Raw genomic sequence first — 8944 nt, forward strand, 5'->3', positions numbered from 1 at the left:
CCTATTTTATTTATCTAGTTGCTTGGGGACAAGCAACAGTTTAAGTTTGGTGTTGTGATGAGCGGATATTTTATACGCTTTTTGGGGGTAATTTCATGTAGATTTTAGCATGTTTTAATTAGTTTTTAGTAGAATAATATTAGTTTTTAGGCAAAAATCATATTTCTGGACTTTACTATGAGTTTGTGTGTTTTTCTGTGATTTCAGGTATTTTCTGGCTGAAATTGAGGGAGCTGAGCAAAAATCTGTGTTAGGCTGAAAAAGGACTGCTGATGCTGTTGGATCCTGACCTCCCTGCACTCGAAATGGATTTTCTGGAGCTACAGGAGTCCAATTGGCGCGCTCTCAACGGCGTTGGAAAGTAGACATCCAGGGCTTTCCAGCAATATATAATAGTCCATACTTTGCGCGAAGAAAGACGACGTAACTTGGCGTTGAACGCCAAGTACATGCTGCTGTCTGGAGTTAAACGCCAGAAAAACGTCATAATCCGGAGTTGAACGCCCAAAACACGTTATAACTTGGAGTTCAACTCCAAGAAAGGCGTCAACTCGTGGATAGCTTTAGTCCCAGCCCCAGCACACACCAAGTGGGCCCCAGAAGTGGATTTCCGCACCAATTATCTTAGTTTACTCATTTTCTGTAAACCTAGGTTACTAGTTTACTATTTAAACAACTTTTAGAGACTATTCTTGTACCTCATGACATTTTTTAGATCTGAATTTTATACACTTTGACGGCATGAGTCTCTAAACTCCATTGTTGGGGGTGAGGAGCTCTGCAGCGTCTCGATGAATTAATGCAATTGTTTCTATTTCACTCAAACGTGTGTATGGTCCGATCTAAGATGTTTATTCGCGCTTAATTGTGAAAGAGGTGGTGATCCGTGACACTCATCACCTCCCTCAATCTATGAACGTGTGCCTGACAAACACCTCCGTTCTACATCAGACTGAATGAACTTCTCTTAGATTCCTTAATCAGAATCTCCGCGGTATAAGCTAGAATTGATGGTGGCCACTCTTGAGGATCTGGAAGGTCTAAACCTTGTCTGTGGTATTCCGAGTAGGATTCAAGGATTGAATGGCTGTGACGCGCTTCAAACTCGCGATTGCTGGGCGTGATGACAAACGCAAAAGGATCAATGGATCCTATTCCAACATGATCGAGAACTGACAGCTGATTAGCCGTGCTGTGACAGAGCATCTGGAACGTTTTCACTGAGAGGATGGGAAGTAGCCACTGACAATGGTGACACCCTACATACAGCTTGCCGTAGACGTGCTTTACAAACAATTGAGTTGAATATTACATTGCAGAAATTCAGAGGACAAAGCATCTCCAAAACTCCAACATATTTCCCATTACTGCACAACAAGTAACGATTTGATTCTCTTTTATTTTTCTAATAATTTTAAATACTTTGACTTCTTACAATTAAATCCAAATAATCTTGCTGGCCTCCTGACTAAGATTAATAAAATAAACATTGATTGCTTCAAACCAATAATCCCCGTGGGATCGACCCTTACTCACGTAAGGTATTACTTGGACGACCCAGTGCACTTGCTGGTTAGTTGTGCGGATTACAAATTCGTGCACCACCCAACACTCGCGAGTTTGAAGCTCGTCACAGTCATCCCTTCCCAGATCCTACTCGGAATACCACAGACAAGGTTTTGACTTTCAGATCTCAGGAACGGCCGCCAATAATTCTAGCTTATACCACGAAGACTCCGGTCTTTCGGAATGGAGGCTAAGAGATATACGCTCAATCTAAGGTAGAATGGAAGTGGTTGTCAGGCACGCGTTCATAGGTTGAGAATAGTGATGAGTGTCACGAATCATCACATTTCATCAGGTTGAAGTGCGAGTGAATATCTTAGAACAAGAATAAGCATGAATTGAATAGAAAATAATAGTAATTGCATTAATACTCGAGGAACGACAGAGCTCCACACCTTAATCTATGGTGTGTAGAAACTCCACCGTTGAAAATACATAAGAACAATGTCTAGGTATGGCCGAATGGCCAGCCACCCCAATGTCTAAGGAAAACGTTCCAAAGATGTCAAATTCCAAAGGTTATCAAATACAATAGTAAAAGGTCCTATTTATAATGAAACTAGCTACTAGGGTTTACAGAAATAGGTAAAATGTAAAAATCCACTTCCGGGTCCACTTGGTGTGTGCTTGGGCTGAGCATTGAGCTTTACACATGTAGAGGTCTTTCTTGGAGTTAAACACCAGCTTTGGTGCCAGTTTGGACATTTAACTCCAACTTTTATGCAAGTTCTGGCGTTTTGACGCTAGAAAAGGGCAGAGAGCTGGCATTCTGATGCCATTTTACGTCATCAAAACGCGCGCAAAGTATAAACTATTACATATTACTGGAAAGCCCTGGATGTCTACTTTCCAGCGCAGTTGAGAGCGCGCCATTTGGACTTCTGTAACTCCAGAAAATCCACTTCGAGTGCAGGGAGGTCAGAATCCAACAGCATCTGCAGTCCTTTGTCAGCTTCTGAATCAGATTTTTGCTCAGGTCCCTAAATTTCAGCTAGAAAATACCTGAAATAAAAAAAATACACAAACTCATAGTAAAGTCTAGAAATGTGAATTTTGCTTAAAAACTAATAAAAATATACTAAAAACTAACTAAATCATACTAAAAACTATATAAAAACAATGCCAAAAAGCGTATAAATTATCCGCTCATCATTACCCAATAGTGGAAGTGACGCGTAAGTGTTGGTCACGCGTACGCATGATGAGTTTTCGTGCTAGACACACAAAGCTGGCACAGTTCCATCACAACTATCTGGTTTTTGTACCAGAGACATCATTAAGCAACGACGTGTGCGCGTTAGCCACGCTATCGTGTGGAAAGCCTGAAAACAAAGAGATGCATACGCATCAACTAGGCGCACGTGTGGATTGGGTTATGCGCCTAATGATGAGCGGATAATTTGTACGCTTTTTGGCATTGTTTTTAGTATGTTTTTAGTATGATCTAGTTAGTTTTTAGTATATTTTTATTAGTTTTTAGTTAAAATTCACTTTTCTGGGCTTTACTATGAGTTTGTGTGTTTTTCTGTGATTTCAGGTATTTTCTGGCTGAAATTGAGGGACCTGAGCAAAAATCTGATTCAGAGACTAAAAAGGACTGCAGATGCTGTTGGATTCTGACCTCCCTGCACTCGAAGTGGATTTTCTAGAGCTACAGAAGCCCAATTGGCACGCTCTCAACGGCGTTGGAAAGTAGACATCCTGGGCTTTCCAGCAATATATGATAGTCTATACTTTGCCCAAGATTTGATGGCCCAAACCGGCGTTCAAAGTCACCCTCAGGAATTCCAGCGTTAAACGCCGGAACTGGCACCAAAATGGGAGTTAAACGCCCAAACTGGCACTAAAGCTGGCGTTTAACTCCAAGAAGAGTCTCTACCCGAAAATGCTTCATTGCTCAGCCCAAGCACACACCAAGTGGGCCCGGAAGTGGATTTTTATGTCATTTACTCATTTCTGTAAACCTTAGGCTACTAGTTCTCTATAAATAGGACCTTTTACTATTGTATTCGTAGACTTTGGTAGCTATCTTCATTTTAATGCTATCTTAGATCACTGGGAGGCTGGCTTCACGGCCATGCCTAGACCTTGTTCTTATGTATTTTCAACGGTGGAGTTTCTACACACCATAGATTAAGGTGTGGAGCTCTGCTGTACCTCGAGTATTAATGCAATTACTATTGTTCTTCCATTCAATTCCGCTTGTTCTTGTTCTAAGATATCACTTGTTCTTCAACTTGATGAATGTGATGATCCGTGACACTCATCACCATTCTCACCTATGAACGTGTGACTGACAACCACCTCCGTTCTACCTTCGATTGGGTGAATATCTCTTGGATTCCTGATTGCACGATGCATGGTTGATCGCCTGACAACCGAGTGCTCGCCTGACAACCGAGCCAACCATTCCGTGAGATCAGAGTCTTCGTGGTATAGGCTAGAACTGATGGCGGCATTCAAGAGAATCCGGAAGGTCTAACCTTGTCTGTGGTATTCTGAGTAGGATTCAATGATTGAATGACTGTGACGTGCTTCAAACTCCTAGTAGGCGCGGCGTTAGTGACAGACGCAAAAGAATCGCTGGATTCTATTCCGGCCTGACCGAGAACTGACAGATGATTAGCCATGCTGTGACAGAGCATAGGAACATTTTCACTGAGAGGATGGGAGGTAGCCACTGACAACGGTGAAACCCTACATAAGCTTGCCATGGAAAGGAGTAAGAAGGATTGGATGAAGACAGTAGGAAAGCAGAGAGACGGAAGGGAAGGCATCTTCATGCGCTTATCTGAAGTTCCTACCAATGAATTACATAAGTACCTCTATCTTTATCTTTTATGTTTTTATGCGTTCATCACCATATCCATTTGAGTTTGCCTGACTAAGATTTACAAGATGACCATAGCTTGCTTCATACTAACAATCTCCGTGGGATCGACCCTTACTCGCGTAAGGTTTATTACTTGGACGACCCAGTGCACTTGCTGGTTAGTTGTGCGAAGTTGTGTTAATGCCATGGTATTGAACACCAAGTTTTTGGGGTTCATGACCGGGGATTATGAGAGTTGTGAAAAGTATTGTTCACAATTTCGTGCACCAAGTTTTTGGCGCCGTTGCCGGGGATTGTTCAGTTTGGACAACTGACGGTTCATCTTGTTGCTTAGATTAGGTATTTATTTTTTTTCGAAATTCTTGAAGATGAATTCTAGTGTTTCAAGATGATTTGTTGAAGTCTGGCTGGCTGTGAAGCCATGTCTAATTTCATTGGACCGAGGTTTCAACTTATCATCACAAGAGCTTGTTGATTTCTATCAATCTTGCTTTTGGAGCAGTGATCTGCTAAGGCTTGGCTGGCCATTGGCCATGTCTAGTGTTTTGGACCGAAGCTTTCTTTGAAAGCTTGGCTGGCTGTGAAGCCATGTCTAATTCCTGGACCGGAGTCTTAGACTAGCATTGCACTGATTCCTGGAATTCTCATTAAGAATTTTGATAACTTTTTCCATTTAATTTTCGAAAAACACAAAAAAATTAAAAAAAAAATCATAAAATCCAAAAATTTCTTGTTTGAGTCTAGTGTCTCATCTTAAGTTTGGTGTCAATTGCATGCATTCATTCATGTGTCTTAAGGATTTTCAAGTAATTCTTGATGATTTTCGTGCTCTGATCTTTAAATTCAATTGACTTGAGTGTTTTATGTGTCTCATATGCATTCTCATTTTGTTAGTGTCAGTGGTATACAAACCGCTAAGTTTGGTGTCTTGCATGCATTGTTATTTGATTCTTGTTGCATTTTGATTTGTCCTAATTATTAAAAATCCAAAAATATTTGTAATTTGTGTCTTTTCAAGTCAATAATACAGAAGGATTGAAGATTCAGAACATACTGCAGAGGAATTGCACAGAAAAGCTGGGCGTTCAAAACGCCCAGTGAAGAAGGACAGACTGGCGTTTAAACGCCAGCCAGGGTACCTGGTTGGGCGTTTAACGCCCAAAAAGGTAGTGTTTTGGGCGTTAAACGCCAGAATGTGCACCATTCTGGGCGTTTAACGCCAGGATGGCACAAGGGGGAAGATTTTGTTTTCAAAATCAGATTTTTTTCAAGTTTTCAAAGTTTTTCAAAATCAGATCTTTTTCAAATCAATTTTTCAATCAAATCTTTTTCAAAATCAATTTCTTTCCATTTTCAAAGATACTTGCTACCAATTAATGATTTGATTCAACATTTCAAGTATGTTGCCTTTTCTGTTGAGAAAGGTTTAATGCTTGAATCATATCTTTTCTTGTTAGCCAAGTTTTTAATTTTCAAAATCAAATCTTTTTAAAATGTTTTTCAAATCATATCTTCTCAATCACAATTTTTTTAAACCAATCATATCTTCTTAACCACATCTTTTTCAAAACAGTTTTCAATCAAATCTTTTTGATTTCTAATTTCAAAATCTTTTTCAAAAATCACTTGACTTCTTTTCCACCCTTGATTTTCGAAAATCAATTAAGGTTTTTCAAAATGTTTTCAAAATATTTTACTTAATTTTCGAAAATTACTTCCCTTCTTCTCATATCCTTCTATTTATGGACTAACACTATACCTTAATGCAAAATTCGAACTCCATCCTCTTTGATAAGTTCGAATTTTCTACTTCTGTCTTCTACTTTTCTTTTCCTCTGACACCTAAAGGAATCTCTATACTGTGACATAGAGGATTCCACATTTTCTTGTTCCCTTCTCTTTCTTATGAGCAGGAGCAAAGACAAAAACATTCTTGTTGAGGCTGACCCTGAACCTGAAAGGACCTTGAAGAGAAAGCTCAGAGAAGGCAAAGCACAACTCTCTTTAGAGGACCTGACCGAATTCTTCAAAGAAGAAGAACCTATGGCAGCCGAAAACAACAACAATGCCAACAATGCAAGGAAGGTGCTGGGTGACTTTACTGCACCTACTCCCGACTTCTATGGGAGAAGCATCTCTATCCCTGCCATTGGAGCAAACAACTTTGAGCTTAAGCCTCAATTAGTTTCTCTAATGCAACAGAATTGCAAGTTCCATGGACTTCCATTGGAAGATCCTCATCAGTTTTTAGCTGAATTCTTGCAAATCTGTGACACTGTCAAGACTAATGGGGTTGACCCTGAGGTCTACAGACTTATGCTATTTCCTTTTGCTGTAAGAGACAGAGCTAGAACATGGTTGGACTCTCAACCTAAAGAAAGCCTGGACTCTTGGGAAAAGCTAGTCAATGCCTTCTTGGCAAAGTTCTTTCCACCTCAAAAATTGAGTAAGCTTAGAGTGGAAGTCCAAACCTTCAGACAGAAGGAAGGAGAATCCCTCTATGAAGCTTGGGAAAGATACAAACAATTAATCAGAAAGTGTCCTTCTGATATGCTTTCTGAATGGAGTATCATAGGTATTTTCTATGATGGTCTCTCTGAACTATCCAAGATGTCTTTGGATAGCTCTGCTGGAGGATCTCTTCATTTGAAGAAGACGCCTACAGAAGCTCAAGAGCTGATTGAAATGGTTGCAAATAACCAATTCATGTACACTTCTGAAAGGAATCCTGTGAACAATGGAACTAGTCAGAAGAAAGGAGTTCTTGAGATTGACACTCTGAATGCCATATTGGCTCAGAACAAAATATTGACTCAACAAGTCAATATGATTTCTCAAAGTCTGTCTGGAATGCAAAATGCACCAGGCAGTACTAAAGAAGCTTCATCTGAGGAAGACGCCTATGATCCTGAGAACCCTTCAATGGAAGAGGTGAATTACATGGGAGAACCCTATGGAAACACCTATAATCCTTCATGGAGAAATCATCCAAATTTTTCATGGAAGGATCAACAGAGACCCCAACAAGGTTTCAACAATAACAATGGTGGAAGAAACAGGTTTAGCAATAGCAAGCCTTTTCCATCATCTTCTCAGCAACAGACAGAGAGTTCTAAGCAGAATACCTCTGACTTAGCAACCATGGTCTCTGATCTGATCAAAACCACTCAAAGTTTCATGACTGAAACAAGGTCCTCCATTAGAAATTTGGAGGCACAAGTGGGTCAGCTGAGCAAGAAAATTACTGAACTCCCTCCTAGTACTCTTCCAAGCAATACAGAAGAAAATCCAAAAGGAGAGTGCAAAGCCATCAACATGGCCGAATTTGGAGAGGAGGAAGAGGCAGTGAACGCCACTGAGGAAGGCCTCACTGGGCGTCCACTGGCCTCCAATGAGTTCTCCAATGAGGAACCATGGGAATCTGAGGCTCAAAATGAGACCATAGAGATTCCACTGGACTTACTTCTGCCATTCATGAGCTCTGATGAGTATTCCTCCTCTGAAGAGGATGAGTATGTCACTGAAGAGCAAGTTGCTAAATACCTTGGAGCAATCATGAAGCTAAATGACAAGTTATTTGGAAATGAGACCTGGGAGAATGAACCCCCTTTGCTCACCAAAGAACTGGATGACTTGTCTAGGCAGACACTGCCTCAAAAGAGACAGGATCCTGGGAAGTTTTCAATACCTTGTACCATAGGCACCATGACCTTCAAGAAGGCCTTGTGTGACTTAGGGTCAAGTGTAAACCTCATGCATCTCTCTGTAATGGAGAAGTTAGGGATCTCTGAGGTACAAGCTGTAAAAATCTCACTAGAGATGGCAGACAACTCAAGAAAACAAGCTCATGGACTTGTAGAGGATGTTCTGGTTAAAGTTGAAGACCATTACATCCCTACTGATTTCACAGTCCTAGAGACTGGGAAGTGCATGGATGAATCCATCATCCTTGGCAGACCCTTCCTAGCCACAGCAAGGGCTGTCATTGATGCTGATAGAGGAGAGTTGATCATTCAAGTGAATGAAGAATCCTTGGTGTTTAAGGCCCAAGGATATCCCTCTGTCATCATGGAGAGGAAGCATGAAGAGCTTCTCTCAAAACAGAGCCAAACAGAGCCCCCACAGTCAAACTCTAAGTTTGGTGTTGGGAGGCCACAACCAAACTCTAAGTTTGGTGTTGAACCCCCACATTCAAACTCTAAGTTTGGTGTTGGGAGGTTCCAACATAGCTCTGAGCATTTCTGAGGTTCCATAAGAGTCCTCTGTCAAGCTAATGACATTAAAGAAGCGCTTGTTGGGAGGCAACCCAATGTTTTATAATTAACTATTTTCTTTTGTTATTTTATATTTTTTGTAGGTTGATGATCATAAGAAGTCACAAAATCAATGAAAAAAGCAAAAACAGAATGAAAAACAGGAAGAAAAACAGCACACCCTGGAGGACGCACCTACTGGCGTTTAAACGCCAGTGAGGTTAGCTGTTGGGCATTTAACGCCCAGTCTAGCACCATTCTGGGCGTTTAACACCAGAAAGGGGCACCAGAC

General features: G+C 40.8%; 1 non-coding gene across 1 annotated transcript; it reads right to left on the minus strand.

The window, feature by feature from the left end:
* Window positions 1–6847: 6847 nt before the first annotated feature.
* On the minus strand, window positions 6848–6955 carry LOC112799342 (small nucleolar RNA R71). The gene has a single exon (XR_003200915.1). It is a non-coding gene; the product is annotated as a small nucleolar RNA R71 (small nucleolar RNA).
* Between the last annotated feature and the right edge of the window lie 1989 nt (window positions 6956–8944).

Source organism: Arachis hypogaea, chromosome 4 (assembly GCF_003086295.3).
Source record: "Arachis hypogaea cultivar Tifrunner chromosome 4, arahy.Tifrunner.gnm2.J5K5, whole genome shotgun sequence".
In the NCBI taxonomy this organism is placed as follows: Eukaryota; Viridiplantae; Streptophyta; class Magnoliopsida; order Fabales; family Fabaceae; genus Arachis; species Arachis hypogaea.